This window comes from Plecotus auritus, assembly GCF_963455305.1.
Source record: "Plecotus auritus genome assembly, chromosome: 1".
In the NCBI taxonomy this organism is placed as follows: Eukaryota; Metazoa; Chordata; class Mammalia; order Chiroptera; family Vespertilionidae; genus Plecotus; species Plecotus auritus.
Genome location: NC_137770.1, coordinates 145,621,599 through 145,641,192, shown reverse-complemented (window position 1 = coordinate 145,641,192; position 19,594 = coordinate 145,621,599). Strand labels below are relative to the sequence as shown.

Sequence of the window (19,594 nt, the reverse complement as noted above, 5' to 3'; positions counted from 1 at the left end):
TATCTGGGTTAAAGGGATATGCTCTGAAATACTGTCAGTTTCATTAAAAACAAATCTGAAGAAAAATACTACATAACCAAGAATGTTTCTGTTAACATAAGGTGACACTAACTGTATTTTATGAAGCAGAAAATTGCTTCATACCCAAATTCTTAAAATCCTTCTTTTATGCTGCCTTTAATAAAACATAGAACATTTGTACACATGAGCTGCATAAAACTCTAATAGAATTAGCATTTAGTAATTTGATATTTTATATGCCTGACAAATCTGATATAGAATAAAGCAAGGAAATAAGGAAGCAGAGCTGTTTTACGTCTAGAATCATTCCTTAAGTGGAATGAATGTACTAAAACATTGTTAGTAGTCTCCATCAGGACCTGAGTCCAGTGCAGAGTTGGAAACAGACCCTCCAGGTGAGCTCACAGATTTGTAATGTAGAAAGAATAACAAAAATTTTAAAAGAAAACAAAGCTTTACATATATTAAACTTATACATATTATTTTTTAAGCATGGATATTACAGCTTAGACTTCAAGAGGCTAATTTAACTAATATATGTTTATTTCAAAATTCTCATAATGCACTTTTTAAATAATAAGGAAATCATTTCGTATAACATTGCGACAAACTCTGTAAGTCTTGGAAGTGTTTCTACCAAAATCAATTTGCTTATCCTTAGACATCAAAAGATAAAGCTGAACTTATCCTGAGCTGATGCTATTAATGCAGAAACATCAGTTCTTTGATCAAAATAAATTGATAAGATGGGATGATGGTTTTCAAGTATGAATGATTAAGTTAAGCAAATACAGACCACCACATCTGCATAGAAAGATATTCTAATTTAACCTGGATCTTAGAGAAGCTATCTCACAAATGTAATATCTCTTGAAAAATATAGAAGTGCATTCTCAAAAAATCATTAAGCAAATATCTTTTAAGAGATAGTGTTCTGCCCTAGCTGATTTGGCTCAGTGAGTAGAGCGTCAGCCTGCAGACTGAAAGGTCCTGGGTTCGATTCCAATCAAGGGCACATGCCTGGGTTGTGGGCTTGATCCTCAATAGGGGGTGTGCAGGAGGCATCCAATCAATGATTCTCTCTCATTATTGATGTTTCTATCTCTCTCTCCCTGTCCCTTCCTCTCTAAAATGAATAAAAATATATTTAAAAGAAAAAAAAGAGAGAGACGGTGTTCTGCTGGTCATTTGTAAGAGTCATTTAGGTACTATTATCTGGCATTATGATGCCTTAAATTGCTTCTTCTAGGCACAAGCAGAGAGGAAGAAGATGTTTGTCTTCTTAGAGGGCCCTGCCAATGCTATTACATTTCAAGTGAGCTCATACTACTTGTCTGAAGGATGTAATCACATTGTAAAATATAATGATAACAAGCCTAGATGAATTAATCAGATGAGGTGTAAAAATGATTTAATAAAATGGTTTACAGATTTTTTTTCTTCCTGAACTGGAGAGACATTTTTGCTACATGAAACTGCAAATATAAAGCAGATAGAACTAGATCTCCTTGGGTTCAGTTTGCGGGGGGGGGGGGGTGGGGGGGCGGTGGGGGAGGGAGATTCACAGCCAAGTTCTCACTCCCACTCCCTCTTCACCCACTACAGCAGTCACTGAGGCCTCTGCAAAACTAAACCCTGAACTCTGGATTGAGCTTTAAAATCTGGGATTAATGCAGGTTTTCCCAGTTAAAAAACACTAAGCTTCTTAATCCACCCATTCTTTCTGTAGATTGTTTGCAAGGGACCCAAATGCACTGTGATTGGGAGCACTTTGTCGCTAAGCAATGAGAGACAGACCTTCATTTGTCTGGAACATTCTATCAGTTACTCCTCCCGAAGAGATGGGGTCAAAATGTCATGGTGTTTTGTATTTCCTTATAGTCCTTTCCTAAATGTTCCTGAGTCAAAATAGGAATACGAAAATTTCATGATAGGGGTTCTCTGAGATACTAGAAACTAGAATTTATTCATTTATCTGTAAATCTCAATATTCCAAGTAAAATTCTGAAACTTTTTATAGTAAATAAATTAGAATAAAGAACTTTTTTTGAAGAGACAATCCTCCATCAAAGGGATTTCTTGTTCCTTGCCAGAGCCCAGCTTTACTATCTTGGCAGAACAGAGGTGAGTTGACTCATGCATTGTTGATCCTGTGGAAGACAGACAACTCTGAAAGTCCAGGCACCATGAATCTGAGCACCATGGAATAAAAATTTATTCGGAAAAGGGTAGCATTTTACAGAGGCACGGCACACCTCAACCCCTAAGACTTCATGTTCTATTTTCTGAGCCAACAACAAAGTAAGAGTCACTGCTCTTTCTGTCCACTTTTAAGCATTTAAAGGTGCCATTTAAGCATTATATTTAGTATGAAGTGAAGAAATTTAAGAGAGGGTGTCAAAATACGGAATTTTGAAATTTCCAGTAGTTTTATCTGTGACTATTTCAATGGCTCACAATCATAAGGAAAAATCTTTTCCTTTTTTTTTTTTTTTCTTTTCCCAGAAGACTCAACTCTCACTTCTGTTCTACTAAGAAAGTAAAGTTAAATGCTTGGCAAGGAATTTTTAGATTCTGAAATAATACATTTATCTGAAAGAGAAAATTCCTCCACTTCATTTTATAATCCTAACTTTTGTGGTTGAAGAAGCTTGGTCATGACTTGGAGGATATTATACAGATTTCCAGTTATATATCAGGTCACAATGTCTTGTTTTCAATAAGCACTTTTCAACCTGTGATAGACATTATGGATGGTAAAATATATAACATAGCTTACATTTATTCAGCACTTAGTATGTCACTCACGTATATTATCTCGTTAAAGCTCAGCAAAGATAGATTTCACAATCTCCATTGTACTGAATCTGAATCTACAATATAACTTGCCTTGGATCCCACCCACTAATCTCCAATGAAAACTTTCCATGGATCACAATTGATAGCAGAATCAAGAATTGAACCCAATCCAATTTTACATGTGCAATTCTAAAGCTCGTGCTCTTTCCACTGAATAATATGGCCTTAAGTTTTTGCAACAGTGTCAAAAGAGAATAATTGGGAGGAATATTGCCTGGTTGTGGTGAGAATTATATAACTGATGGTTATTGAACACATGTCAATTATTACAATTGATCACTATCAATAATCTCCACTTCCTTCTCTTTCTTTTTCCCATTATACCTGTATTCAATAAGGCAAATTTTGGGGTGGAGGGGCAGTGCCCCAGTAACATGTTGAAAATTATTAATCAAATTATTAATTTATAAGTCAAGGCTAGAGACTCTATTGCTCTCAGTGCTTGAATTCAAAGAGTGAGTCAAGTGTGGCAAAGTGGAGTTCTCTCTCCTAAGATACTACAGTGTACTGTGTTCCCAAATTTTTAAGAGTGTGCTACTCAGAGACAGGACTCCAAAAGTTGCATGCATAATTAGGTAGAACCTGGCATTGTTTTTAAGTGGAATACTCATTTTATAAATATACTAGAGGCCCAGTGCATGAAATCTGTGCACGGGGGGCGGGGGAGATTCCCTCAGCCCGGCCTGCACCCTCTCGCAATCTGGGACCCCTCGGGGGATGTCCGACTACAAGTTTAGGCCTGATCCCCGGGGGGCAGCAGTGCACCAAGTGGCAGGTGGCCAGGGAGGAGCCTGAACTGGGGCCAGGTGCTGCGCATCTCATGCTCATCCTAGCCGCTGCGCCTGCTGCCACTGCTTGGTAGTGCTGCTGCAGAGTTGGGAGAAGCTCCCTCCGCTGCAGCTGCGCTCGCCAGCCATGAGCCCTACTTCTGGCTGAGTGGCACTCCCCCTGTGGGAGTGCACTGACCACCAGGGAGCAGCTCTTGCATTGAGCGTCTGCCCTCTGGTGGTCAGTGCACATCATAGCAACTGGTCAACCAGTTGTTCTAATCATTCTGCCATTATGGTCGCTGGACTTTTACATACATAGATATCCTAAAACCTACAAAAATGATTAATTTGCCTCTTAGAAATAATTAGCAATAAATATAATCTTCCTTTCCTAAGATAAAAAAATATGCAACTTCTTATTCTTGTATATATAATTTGAAGAAACAAAAGAAAACTATTTAATTGTAATCAAAATCTTTCTCAGTTACCATCACTCAGCCTCAGGTTATCATTTATCATCTTTGAAGAGCTATGGTATTTCTGAAGGAATTGAAAATCTTTCATAAATAAGGAGCCATATCATCAAAACATGTTTTCAGCCTGATTCTGGGTAGTTGACAAAGCCAAGTTTGAGATCAATCCATGAAGAAATATTTTCTTCATAATGTAAAGATAGCAGTCTTATTTTAAATGTTAATATCCCTTGGTAGATTGAAGATTTATTATTTTTTTACCATATAACTTTTATTAGTTATTAAATATTCTGTTCTCAAACTGGATAAGTAACATTCACTCAAGCTTTCACTTGGAGAAAGTTTGGGTTAAGTCTCATTGAAGGTGTGAGTGGGATGGAATGGTTGGTAATAGGAACTTCAAAATAAATGGAAGGCGTGCAAATTAAGTATATTATAAACTAGAGGGAAAGGATTTGAAAAGGAGTTCATAGAAAGCAAAGGGAAGGTGTCAATGAAATGTTAAGTCTTTGGCTACCTTCCTCAGGAAATGCTAGAGCTGATCATTTCTTAAGCTGACTATATTAACTAATTGCTCTATGACCATAGATGTCTGGTTTCCTTAGGTAATATATACTAATCCCAGTGTTTTAGCAAGAGGAATACCTGCAACTTTATCTTTTCAGTAACTTACAATTTCTACCCTATTCATGGAGTTTATCTATTTGCTCTGAACATTTAACTCTAAGGTATCCTTTGGGTTATAGCTGACTTTGTTATTGTAGTAATGAGATTATTAGCTTTTCAACTTCTCAAAATCATAACCAGCATTACTATATATCTCTAATGATGGTTGTTCTGAGTCTCAGCTGTTCAATAATTCTATAATCTGGTATGGCTGCCTTGTTTTTGCCGCTTAACTGAGCTATGAGTTGACTTCTCATTTTACTCCGATATAAGACACAGGCAGGAAACAATAATGATTTTACTACTCTCCCAAGGCTTCACTTTCTTGGGCTTTAATTTCTCTCAGCCTCTAGAGACTGAATAATAAAATGTTGATTAGAAATAGTGAGAGTAGCTATTTTGTCTTCTTTCTGATCTTGGAGGTGTTAGGTCTGATTAAAGAATTGAATCGATACCCCCTCCCTGGGAACTGACCTTTAGGCCACTTCACAATAGACATTCCACTTGCTTAGGTCACATTCCACGTGCTAAGACCATTATCTCTCCCCTCCGGACTTTCCCAGAATCCGGACCTGCACAGAGAATTCTCCACCCAGAAAAAGCCCGCCTAGAGTCCTTTAGAAACCTCTGACTCCCCGTCTTTGGGTGCTGGTGCTACTTTGGGGCTCAGCTCATCTGGTATCCAGATGACCTAATAAGTTCATAATTCTTACCCCTTTTGGCCTTGTGCGTTCTTCCTTTGGCAACCCTAACATTTGGTGCCAAAACCCAGGACCCCCACCTGGGCCCTGCCCAAGGTGCAGAAGGGACGGCCCCTGGAAATCAGACTGTAGTCTGGCCCCTCCAAATGTTAGGTCGCTGAAGGAGGAACGCAGGAGGCCAGAGTGGGGAGGGATTAGGAATTTATTCGATCATCCGCACACCAGGTGGCAGAGCCTGGATGGCGCCAACACCGCAGTGACAGGAGTGGCGGGTTTTAAAGGACTCTAAGCGGGCTGTTTCCCACCGGGAATTCTCTGTGCAGGTCTGGCGGGGAGAGATAATGGAATGTGGTCTCAGCAAGTAAAGTGTGGTCTCAGCGAAAGGGAATGTCCATAGTGAAATGGCCTGAAAAGTCAGTTCCTGGGGGGAGGGGTATCGATTCAATTGTTCCATCAAACCTAACAGGAGGAAGGCAGTCTTCCATAATTATATATGAAGTTAGCTGTAGATTATTTGTAGATATCCTATATTATAAGTATAGAATTTTAAAACCCCCCTGATTTAAGAATAAAATCCAACAAAGTTAAAATAATTTAAAATGGCCAAATAATAAATTAATTCCATGAATGCAAACATGGATTAGTTTAAAGAACTCTACTAATATTGAAGATTATTTAGTCATCTTGATAGGTGAAAAAAAAATATTTGATAAAACCCAACATTTTTTTCTAAGTAAAAATGTTAGCAGACCAATGTAGAAGGACAATAATAAATATTAGTTCGTAACAATGGAGGAAATTACTAAACATTGAAGTCCAGAGATATTCCAGTAAAATAAGGAAGAAGGCAAGAATGTGATTACCACTGTTATGTAACAGAAGTCTATAATACTAGTATGTGTAAATAAAGGGACCAGTTACAAAATAACTGCACAGAAATCAATAGCTTTCCAATGGTCAGAAATAACTATTTGGAAAATGAAATTTTTAAAACTCCTTAACAATTGCAAAAATAGACAAAATTATTACTAACAAACAATAATGTATATGCCCTAGTATAAGGAAAACATTGAAATTTTGATGAGAAAATTAAAAGAACACCTGAAAAAATCATTTTAATGGATAGAAAGCTACCATGTATCAAATATCAATTATTTCTACATCAATTTTGTCAAATTCATAATATATGGGTATGATTATAAAAAATATCACAGAAAAAAAGAATAAATGAGACTACTCAAGAAATATTTAAAAATAGGTTCAATAATGGAAGACAAACTACTTGGTGTTAAATCCTATCTAATAAAAGCATAATATGCAAATTAACCATCACTCCACGACAAAAATGGTGATGCCCAATCCTCTTAGCCCCGCTGGAGTCCCCCAGTCCCAGGGAGGGCTGCGGCTGAGAGCAGGCAGCGTGAGCAGCATGACGGAATGCTTCCCAGAGGCCCTCCTGACCCTTTATAAAAACAAAAACAAATTCACTCCCCACGGAGTGATCCCACACACACACACACACCAGCAGCCTCAGGGTCTCAGCCTCCCGCACCCCCACAGAGTGTTCCCCTCCCAGCGGCAGCCTCAGGGTCTCAACTTCAGAAGCGCCCATGCCCCGACAGAATGATGCCCCCGACACACACCTGCAGCCTCCGGGTCTTAACCTTGGAAGTGCCCGTACCCCCATGGAGCAATATGCTCCCAGCGGCAGCCTCGGGTCTCAACCTGGGGGGCGCCCGCACCCCCACAGAGCGATCCCCTCCCAGAAGCAGCCTGGGATGTCAGCCTGGGAGGCACCCGCACCCCCACAGAGCGATCCCTTCCCAGAGGCAGCCTGGGGTGTCAGCCTGGGAGGTGCCCGCACCCCCATGGAGCAATCCCCTCCCAGAGGCAGCCTGGGGTATCAGCCTGGGAGGCACCTGCACCCCCATGGAGATCCCCTCCCAGAGGCAACCTGGGGTCTCAGCCTCCAAAGCACCTATGCCCCCATGGAGTGATACCCCCCCACACACCTATAGCCTCAGGGTCTCAGCCTCAGAAATGCCTGTGACGGGCGAGTGATCCTACCCCACTGGCAGCCTAGGGGAGTCGCCTTGGAACTTCCCTTGCCCCCAGCCGAGTGATTGGAGATGCGGAGGGGTGGGGGGATATCTGGGTGACGCTGCCCAGCAAACCTCTCCCATTGGGTAGAAACTTCTGACCAGGTTAGGGAGGTAAATGGGTTTTGTTTAAAATCTTTACAAACCGCAAAGGAAATGTCTGAGGTAGGGTTTCACATTGGAAGTAACTTCCAACTAATTTCTGAAGGCAAACGGGGACATTGCAGTTACGTTACTGGAGAGTACCCCGCGGTCCAGAGTTTGGCTCTGCAGCGGTGGAGGGTGCTTCCCGCCCTGGTTCCTCAGCACCTAGGGCAGGGCTTGAGCCCACCCAGGAAGGCCTTTTCCCCTACAGTTTTCACCAAGGCAGGGAGGTTTTGTAGACATGAATAAGAAGTGCCCACGCACAAGTCCTGAAGATGCCGGGGCCGGCAGAAATGACAGACAAACAGGGAAAAGAGCAAAACCAGAACACCACCGATTCCAACATAGATCATCTTTTTCTTCAGATGACAGTGTGTTTCCCTCTTCTTAATCTTCTGGAAGCAAGACAGATTCAAGTACTGACCATTCTACCAATGGAAAAGTTAAGAGAAAGAGAGGACAGAAAAGGAATAAAAGGAGAAAAGAAAGAAAGGACAAAAGATGAAACATCAAGAAAGAGAAGGAAGAAAGGAAGAAACAGCCACATGATATCACCTTTCCAAGGTCTCATGAAATTCCTGTTTAAGGAGTTTATTTTATGAAACTTTTAGTTTGGGTTTACATTTTTACTGGTTTGTCAAGACCACGGCAGGTACACTGTCCAATATGTTTTTTTAATATATTTTATTGAGTTTTTACAGAGAGGAAGGGAAAAGGATAGAGAGCCAGAAACATCTATGAGAGAGAAACATTGATCAGCCGCCTCCTGCACACTCCCCACTGGGTATGTGCCCCCAACCAACGTACATGCCCTTGACTGGAATCGAACCTGGGACCCTTGAGTCTGCAGGCCGACGCTCCATCCACTGAGCCAAACCAGTTAGGGCTGTCCAATATGTTAAAGAAAAAACCCTATCTAGTTAAGAGGGAATATGCAGGGGAGGGCATTTGGGGGTGACCGGGTTGTCAGGGGAGGGCAGTTGGGGATGATCGGGCCAGCAGGGGAGCAGTTAGGCGTTGATCAGGCTGGCAGGGGAGTTGTTAGGGGGTGATCAGGCTGGCAGGCAGAAGCGGTTAGGGGCAATCAGGCAGGCAGACGAGCAGTTGGGAGCCAGCAGTCCCGGATTGTGAAAGGGATGTCCGACTCCCCTGAGGGGTTCCAGATTGGAGAGGGTGCAGGTTGGGCTTAAGGACACCCACCCCCAATGCACGAATTTCGTGCACCGGGCCTCTAGCTATGATATAAAGCTATAATAATGAAATCATTATTAGAATTGTACAAGAAGGAACAAAGCAATCACTAGGAGAGTATACAATTTCAGAAATAGATCTTAGCATATGAGTTTATTATGTGATAAAACAAGCAGTTAGTTCTCCCAAAAATGGGTAAAAATCTATTACTTGATACATGATTCTGGGAATCTTAGTCATTTATTTTAATACAAATTTTTATTTAGAGTTTGTTCTTACTTTACACCATATACCAAAATAAGTTTAGAATAGATTAGAGAATGAAAAGTAAAAAATGAAATAATGGGCTAACTAGGGGAGACTATGTCAAATATTTACTTAACAACAAAGTAGTACAGACCTTTTTGAGCAAAAACGCAAAGAAAGACATATTGAAAGAAAAGGTTGAAAAACTTCACAACGCAAAAATACAAACAGCTATATGGCAAAAAGTATTCATGTTCAGAATTGAATGGCAACTGACAGACAAATTATCTATTCAGTAGAAATTTAATGCCTTTAAATAGTTCATAGAAAACCTAATTTATAAAAGGGTAGCTCAGTGAAATAAACTGGAGAAAATAAATGAGTATGCAATTTAAAAATGTAGAAATATAAATAGTCAAAAGCATGTCTTAAAATTTTAACTTCACATGTAATAGAAGAAATGCTCATTAAAACATGGCACATCATTTTATTCCATTAAATTGCAAAAGTGATGATGGTGTGTATTTTATAAGTGTTAAAATGACATGTATATGTTCTTATATAGGTTAAATAAATATTTTTTAAAGCTACATAATGAAAATTATGTTGGCATTAAAATAAACTCTCAAGAGATATTTATGGACATGGAAAATATTAACTGTGAAAAAACAAGTTATCCCATGTTATAATTTCAGTCTAATTAATACATATGTATAAGTCAATATGCATTAAACAAAGACTGGATGGGAAATAAACCTAATAATATCTTAGCATTAGGATAATACTTTAATTTCTGTTTTTAAACTTTCCTGTAATTTTCTTTTTTTAAATGTATTTTTATTTATTTCACAGAGGAAGGGAGAGGGTGAGGGAGAGGGAGAGAGAGATAGAAACATCAGTGATGAGGGAGAATCATTGATCGGCTGCCTCTTGCATGTCCCATGCTGGGGATCAAGCCCAAAACCCGGGCATGTGCCCTGACCAGGTTCATAAGTTGATGTTCAACCACTGAGCCACACTAGCTGGGCAACTTTTCTATTAAAATGAGTATTTGAAAACACAGACAATGGTATTTAAAGTATAATTGTGATTAAAATTGTAAACTATTTATTGGGATAGCATTATACAATCAGGGTTACAATTCAGAAAGTTAGGCTATCAATTGCACAGTGGGTTGCAACCAGCGTTGTTTTAATGAAACAAAATATATCTGTGCTTTATGTGGATCTTCAAAAAAAAAAAAAAAGGAATGAAGGAAGAAAGAAAAGAAGAAAGAAGCATCACAACAACTATTTACTTTCAGTACACAAACACACACCCCCTCACATATCCAGATATTTATATGTCTAAATACTTAATGTTATCTATATTTCTTACTATGGTTTATTCCAAAAAGTTCCAAAGACTCTACATTGGAGTAATTTTTTTATAGAATTGAAGCTTTCTGAAAGGGCATACTTTACATTGCTAACACATTCACATTCATTTCATTCTATTCATGAAATAGCACAAAGGTGGAAATAATTGAGGAACCCAGATTTAACTATTTCAGCTATTGCTGGTTGAAAAAAAAATAAACAAATACAATGCCCAAATTTTTGAAAATATAGAACAGTATGATGTTCTGTAATGAAGGATTATGTAAGTCAATACACAGCCAAACTTGCATCATTTAAAATCCCCTTAGTCAGCATATTTTCATGTGCAATAATAGCACTTAAAAGTTAGATGGGGAGCAAAGATAAAAATTGAATTTTACTATGAGATTAGTTTTGCCAGCTAATCAGTCCAAGTCTTTGCAGTCAAATAGTTTTATTATTTCCATGTGGGTGAATATTTCATTTTTTAGCCTCTTCTAAGTAGTATTTTGTGAAAGTTTTTTAATGTAGGTATAAAATAAGTACTCAGGTTCTAATAATCTTGGTAGACTTGACATCAGGAGGCAACACTTTTAGGAAGAAAGAACTCCAGCATAAAAAGCCAATTACAAAAATCATTTTCCTTATTGAAAATATTTTTACTGAAATATAAAAATCTAAAAGTAACAAAAATGGCCTTTTGGGGGAGGAAAGAGGATCAAGATGTGAATTTTTTAAATTAGATAAATAAACAGGTATTGTTATGCTTCTAGATTCTAGAAAACTAGAGGGAAGATTAAGCTTTTACTTTATAAAACTTGCCACTCTGCAAGATACCACATGTGGAAATGACAGGTTTCTGGATATCAGATATCAGATGATTTGACCCCAGTTTTCCATCTGATACTCATCTCCAAAGCAGACTTTCCCCATTTTCCAGATAACCATTCTTTTGGCACTGGATTATGATTCTGAGCTACAAGTAACAACTTGTAGTAAGAGCTTTCATGAAAGTAAAACATATTATGCAAGCATACTGTGCATATATTTGCATATTATAATGATGTAAAATGTCATAATTTATCCTACATTATTGTGTCTGTAATTGGTTGTATAGTTAGATTTACCTAATAATCCCAGAGTGGTTTAGGCATAAAGATTCTAAAAAACTTTAAGATCAATTTTCTTCATTTTAGAAATGAAATCACTTATCTCATTCCTAAGGCTAATTAGAAATAATAAGTATGTTCCATATAGGAAATGAGATAGGATTTTTTACTAACTTTTATTGAGATTAATGATTATAATCAAAATTTTTAATTTCATGACTTACCTTTCCTATTAAAAATGTTTAGTATTTCAAAACAAATCCCCATATCTTACAGCTTCATATTATTGGTTTTACCTTATAATAAAGTGTTATTAGTTACTAGTGCCCCATGCATGCATTTGTGTACATTGAAAGGAACTTACTTAGAAGGTGGCTGGCGGGGCGGGACTGAGCAAGATGGTCGGACACGCCCTTGAGCCAACCTTCTGGGGTCCCTCACAGGCTGGCTGCACCTGGGGTGGCACTGCAGTCAAAGGGTGTCTGCGGAGTAAGCAGGGTCCCCACGGCAGGTTGGGTCCCTCAGCATGGCCTGCGGGATTCTCAGGTGACACACCCTGGAATCAGGCTCCTTCCTCTCTAATTCCGGGGTGTGTTACCCAAGAACCACCACTGCCAAATCACCACAGCTCAGAAGTTCCTGCGTTGAGCGTCTGCCCCCTGGTAGTCATTGCATGTCACAGCTACTGGTCAGACAGTCGCTTAGCCTTTTGTATCTATACTAGAGGCCTGGTGCATGGATTCGTGCACCAATGGGGTCCCTCCGCCTGGCCTGTGCCCTCTCAGTCTGACATCCCCCAAAGGATGTAGTAGTGTGCAAAGCAGCAGGTGGCCAGGGAGGAGCCCAAGCCTGGACCAGCCATACCACTCCCACTCATCCCAAACCTGCTTCACCTGCCACCACTGCCCAGTAGCCACCCCTCGATAGTGCTACCATGGAGGTGGGAGAAGCTCACAACACTGCAGCTGCACTTGCCAGCCGTGAGCCCGGTGTCTGGCGCCTGTAGGTCAGCTGAGCAGCACTCCCACTGTGGGAGTGCACTGACCATCGGGAGAAGCTCTTGTGTTGAGCGTCTGCCTCCTGGTGGTCAGTGCACATCATAGCCACAGGTTGTCTGGTCACTTAGGCTTTTATTATATATCATCCTAATATATAAAAATCCTGGGTCCGTCACATCCACAACAACCGGGAGGCTCAGCCAACCAGAAGGCAGTCCTGCAGTCAACGCAGGGTTGCCGTGGCACAGTGACCCAGCACTGACTGCTGAGGGGGCTGCGAATCAAGCCCAGAGAGAGGCCTAAAGAGAGAAGCAGGGTCTGACCCATAGCCTCTTTGGCAGCTGTTGATCAGCACTTGCCTCTCTCTTTCTTTCTGGGCCTAGTCAGCAGCCAAGCCTCCATTTCTCTCCAGGCCTCCACCGGGGCTGCTGATCAGCCCTGCCTTTCTGATCAGGCTCCGTTGATAGGTCCAGAGATGCTGACTGGCATAGAAATCGACCAATCAGAGGCAAATCTGGGTCAACTGTGAGAGGCAATGGCTGCCTAGGATGCGAAGCTTTTGACACTAACTGGCATAAAAAACAACCAATAAGAACCAAATCTGGATCAACTGTAAGGAACCAATGGCTACCTAGGAGGTGGAGCTTTTGACACTGACTGGCATAGAAACTGAGTAATCAGAACCAAATTTGCCAGCAGAGGAGGGCAGTTGGGGGCAAAAGCAGGCCTGCAGGGGAGGGCAGTTAGGGGTGATCAGGCAGGCAGAGGCAGTTAGGGGTGATCAGGCTGGCAGGGAAGGGCAGTTGGAGGCGAGGTCATGCAGGCAGAGGAGGTCAGTTGGGGACCATCAGGCTGGCAGGGGAGGGCAGTTGGGGGCAACCAGTCCGGCAGGGGAGGGCAGTTGGGGGGACCAGTCCGGCAGGGGAGGGCAGTTGGGGGGACCAGGCCTGCAGGGGAGGGCAGTTGGGAGGGCACCAGGCTGGCAGGGGAGGGCAGTTGGGGACCATCAGGCTGGTGGGGGAGGGCAGTTGAGGGCGAGATCAGGCCAGCAGGGTTGGCAGTTGGGGGTGATCGGTGTGGCAGGGGAGGGCAGTTAGGGGCGATCGGGCCAACAGGGGAGCAGTTAGGCATCGATAAGGCTGGCAGGGGTGTGGTTAGGGGGTGATCAGGCTGGAAGGCAGAAGCGGTTAGGGGAAATCAGGCAGACGAGCAGTTGAGAGTCAGCAGTCCTGGATTGTGAGAGGGATGTCCACCTGCTGGTTTAGACCTGATCCAGATTGGGCCTAAACCAGCAGTCAGATATCCTCTAAGGGTCCCAGTTTGGAGAGGGTGCAGGCTGGGTTGAGGGACAGCCCCCACCCCACCCCCCGGGGCATCAATTTTGTGCACTGGGCCTCTAGTCCTATATAATAATAGAGGAATATGCAAATTTTCTGGAATTTTGTAACAGCATAACCACTCAGCAGGTGGCATGCACAGCAGGTGCGGGTGGGCAGAGGCTTGCAACGTCAGAGATGAGGGCGGGGCTGCACCAAGAATTAGGCAGGCGTGCACAGAGGGAGGCTTCCATCTCCGCGCACCTGCTCCAGGGGTTAGGCAGGCGCGCACAGAGGGAGGCCTCCACCGCGGGCCCGACCTGGGTGCGGGGCAGTGGCAGAGGCCTCCATCTTTGTGCACCTGTGCCAGGGCTTAGGGCAGGCACATACAGAGGGAGGCCTCTGCTGTGGGCCTCCCCCCATGGTCTGCAGGTCTACCCCAGCTCCTGCCTACCTCTTTGGGGCACTCCATCGAGGAGCCCCAGATGGGTGGGCGGGGCCTACCTCTTTGGGGTGATGGATCGCAGGGCTCCTGCACTGTGACAGGGCACAGGCCAGGCTAGGGGACCCCCCCCCCCGAGTGCACAAATTTAGTGAACCGGGCCACTAGTAGATAATAAAAGCCTAAGCAATTGTTACAGTGGAACGACCAAAACGACCAGTCACTATGATGCGCACAGACCACCAGGGGAAGATGCTCAACACAGGAGCTGCCCCCTGGTGGTCAGTGTGCTCCCATAGGGGGAGCGTCGCTCAGCCAGAAGCCAGGCTCATGGCTGGTGAGTGCAGTGGCGGTAGCAGGAGCCTCTCCCACCTCCACGGCAGCACTAAGGAGCAGCAAGCAGGTGGGCAGTAAGGAGCGAGGGGTCCGGGACTGCAAGGGGGCACAGGCTGGGCTGAGGGATACCCCAGTGCATGAATTTCAAACACCAGGCCTCTAGTATCTAGATAATCACAGCTGTTTTTCATTATACTTACTTCTCATCTAAAATACTTTTGCTTTTTTAAAAGCCTCTTTCCATTTTTTGTTTGATGCCTGAGGACCATTTCTCACACTTTTGCAGACTATGGCAAAAATGTACAATAGATTTTTCCATTAAGTTGCACACTATGATTAATACACCAAAGGCTGCAAGGACCATTTAAATCAACAGAGGACTCGATGAGGTATTTGTCCTAAAGTTTTCAGAATTTTACAGATCTTTATTTTTAGATAACAGTCAGCAAACTATAGCAATTGGGGCAAATCTGACCTACTTCCTGGTTTCTCTAAATACAATTTTATTGGAACATAGCCTCACCAATTTCTTTCTGCCTCTGTCTATGGCTGGTTTTGAGCTACAATGGCAGAAGTGACTATTAAGATAGAAACTATGCAGCCTGCAAAGCCTAAATTACTTAATCTGGTCCTTTGCAAAAAACATTTTCTGACTCCTGATCTAGAAACTAACTGCTCTTTGGGACTTCACATTTTTGAATTTTCTTTCCTAACTTCTCTTTTGTAGGTGCTTCTTCTCACTGGGGAAATGATACATGCTTAACTGTGCAGTCAGACACACTTCATTTTTAATCCATATGTATTGCATATATATATATATATATATATATATATATATATATATATATATATATATATTCACCTTCAGGATGAAGATGGGGCTGCCAGGGCCAAGGCAAGCTCCCATGAGGGCTGAGGCAAGCCGCCACGGCTGCAAGGACCAATCGCAGAGCCCCGGCAGGGTGGGCAGGGCCTCCCTGTGGGTGGGGATCAATGGCAGAGCCCAGGACCGGTGGGCAGGGCCTCCCTCTACTCTGCAATTGATCACAGAGCCCCAGCAGGATGGGCAGGGCCTCCCTGTGGACAGCGATGAATGGCAGAACCCAGGCCAGGTGGGAAGGGCCTCCCTGTGGGCAATGATGAATGGCAGAGCCCCGGCCGGGTGGGAAGGGCCTCCCACTGCTCTGTGATTGATCACAGAACCCTGGCAGGGTGGGCAGGGCCTCCCTGCGGGCAGGGATCAACGGTGGAGGCCAGGCCAGGTGGGCAGGGCTTCCTTGTGCACTGATTGCCTCAAAGAATGAGCCCCAGGCTACCAACCTATGGTGCTATGGTGGGGGGCAGGGCCTCCCTCTGCGGGGCATCAATCTGGGGGCCCACAATCCATCACCTCACAGAGGGAGGCCCAGGCCACTGGACAGCAACACTGTGGCGGGTGGGCAGGGCTGGCCAGCTATCATCCCACAGAGGGAGGCCCAGGCCAGCCAAGCAATGGCAGCCCATGCCTTTTTCCTGCAGAGGGAGGTGGCGAGTGGCAGAGTAGGGGTGGCACCACACACATGGCAAGCAGTGACAGCCTTGGGGGGGAGGGGCAACTGCCAGCAGCCAAGGGAAGGAAAGCCTGGATAGACCCCTTCCCCTGCCATCCCCACCTCCAATCGGCCACCCCCACTTCTGAGCCTGACAGGAGGGAGGAGGGAGCCTGATACTGCCCGTCCCTCCCCCAGCTGGCATCATTGACAGAATGTCTGAAGACCAACTATTGTCACAATGAACCTCTGAAGCCGAAAGAAGCCGGTGGTGTCAAAACAATGTATCTGAAGACCACCTATTGGCACATCTTACATCTTCAGTTAAAAGGAAGCAGCGTCGTCAACAGAAAATGTCTGCAGATCAACTATTGGCACAACATACCTCTGAAGCCGAACAAAAGCAGTGTCATTGACAGAATATGTCTAAAGACCAACTATTGGCACAATGTACCTCTGAAACTGAAAGAAGCCAGTGGCATCGACACAATGTATCTGAAGACCAACTATTGGCACAATGTATCTCCGAAGCTGAAAGAAGCTAGTGTCGACAGAATATGCCTGAAGAACAGCCATTGACAAGCACTGCCAATACTGGTGGAAACTACCTTCACAGCGAAAATGAAGTAAATGAGGATACAATTCTCGAACATAGTTGTGGTGGAATGACTGTTATATATCAATTTTGCCTATCACTAAAATTCTCTGATGAAAAACCATCTGATGGAAAATTTACTCGATGTTGTAGCAAAGGTAAAGTTTGTTCAAATGATATACATTTTCCAGAATACCTGACATATTTAATAAAAATTAATGATAAATGAAGATTCTGACAGTAAAAATTTTATGGAAAATATACGTTTGATAAATATTTCTTTTGCTTTTGCTTCGATGAGTGCAAACATTGCATCGCCATCAGGATATGGGCCATACTGTTTTAGAATACACAGACAAGTTTATCACCGTACTGGAATTTTACATCCTTCGGATGGTGTTTCTTGGAAGTTTGCTTATCTCTATATTTTGGATACAGCTGAAGCGACGAGTAAAAGATTAACAATGCCAGAAAACCAAGGTTGCTCAGAAAGACTCTTGATCAACATCAACAACATCATACATGAAATAAATGAATTAACAAATCATACGAGATGCTACATGAGGTAGAAAAGGAAGCCCAGTCTGAAGCAGCAGCAAAAGGTATTGCTCCCACGGAAGTAGCAATGGTGATTAAATACCATTGTAACAGTGACCCGGGTAGATATAATTCTCCACATGTAACCGAGGTTGCCGTCATATTCAGAAATGAAGACGGAGAACCTCCTTTTGAAAGGGACTTGCTCATTCATTGTAAACCAGATCCCAATAATCCAAGTGCCACTAAAATGAAACAAATCAGTATCCTGTTTCCTACATTAGATGCAATGACTATCCTATTCTTTTTCCACATGGTGAAAAGGCTGGGGAACAGATATTGCATTAAGACTCAGAGACGACAGTGTAATTGACAATGATACTAGATGAAATGTAGGGACACCAGTCACACAAATGCAGTATTATGGATTTCATCTCTCTGTGAGGGACACGTTCAATCCTATTTTAAATGCAGGAAAATTAACTCAACAGTATACTGTCGATTCATATTAAAAAATGGAAGCCAATTGGATAAATTTCATTAAAGCAAACCAATCTAAATTGAGGGTTGAAAAATATAGTGGTTTGATGAATTATCTCACATCTGAATCTGAAAATGACAATGTGCCCATTTGTAAAATGATAATACTTCCATCATCTTTTGAGGGTAGTTCCAGAAATATGCAGCAGCGATATTAGGATGCTATGGCAATTGTAATGAAGTATGGCAAGCCCAATTCATTCATATTACAAACAATTTACAATGCTGGCAAAAAGTTGAAAACAGACCTGACTTGGTAGCCAGAGTTTTTAATATTAAACTGAATGCTCTTTTAAATGATATATGTAAATTCCATAAATTTGGCAAAGTAATAGCTAAAATTCATGTCATTGAATTTCAGAAATATGGACTACCTCATGCTCAGATATTATTGATATTAGATAGTGAATCCAAATTATGAACAGAAGATGACATTGACCGTATAGTTAAGGCAGAAATTCTGGATGAAGACCAGTGTCCTCAACTTTTTCAAACTGTAAAATCAAATATGGTACATGGACCATGTGGAATACAAAATCCAAATAGTCCATGTGGAAAATAAAAAATGTTCAAAGGAATATCCGAAAGAATTTCAAAATGCGACTATTGGAAATATTGATGGATAGCCAAATACAAAAGAAGATCTGGTAGCACCATGTCTATTGGAAATAAAGTTGTCGATAACACTTGGATTGTCCATTATAACCCGTATTTGTGCCTTAAGTATAACTGTCATATAAACGTTAAAGTCTGTGCATCAATTAAAAGTGTCAAATATTTATTTAAATACATCTATAAAGTACACGATTATGCAAATATTCAAATTTCTGAAAAAAATATTATCAATCATGATAACGATTGTACAAGACTTTATTGACTCCAGGTATGTGAGCGCTCCTGAGGCTGTTTGGAGACTTTTTGCAATGCGAATGCATGACCAATCTCATGCAATCACAAGATTAGCTATTCATTTGCCAAATGAACAGAATTTTTATTTTCATACTGGTGATTTTGCTGAAGTTATAGATAGGGCTAAAAGGCATAACTCGACTTCGATGGCTTGGTTCTTATTGAATAGAGAAGATTCTGTTGCACGTAATTATTATTCTTGAGAGATTCCACAGCATTATGTGTTTAATAATTCTTTGTGGACAAAATGCTAAAAGGGTGGGAATAAAGTATTAGGTAGACTGCTCACTGTGAGCTTTAGAGAACCAGAATGATATTACCTTAGACTTTTGCTTCTGCATGTAAAAGATGCAATAAGTTTTGATGATCTGCGAACTGTAGGAGGTGTAATTTATGATACATTTCGTGAAGCTGCTACACATCGAGGATTATTAATCGACACTATCTGGATGTGATGAATCATATGAGCGACAACAGGCAGAGGTTTTGATAAATTCTCTTAATGATGAACAGTTGGCAGCCTTTCAGACTATAACTTCAGCCATCGAAGATCAAACTGTACACCCCAAATGCTTTTTCTTGGTCGGTCCAGGTGGTAGTGGAAAAACATATCTTTATAAAGTTTTAATACATTATATTAGAGCTCGTGGTAGTACTGTTTTACCCACAGTGTCTACAGAAATTGCTGCAAATTTACTTCTCAGTGGAAGAACCTTTCTTTTCCAATATAAATTACCAATTCCATTAAATGAAAC

The 19,594-nt window shown here is 42.0% G+C and overlaps 1 protein-coding gene across 1 annotated transcript in view; it reads left to right on the top strand.

Moving 5' to 3' along the window:
• Positions 1-19,594, top strand: part of PLXDC2 (plexin domain containing 2) — a 426,562-nt gene that overhangs the window by 347,282 nt on the left and 59,686 nt on the right. The window lies entirely within an intron of this gene.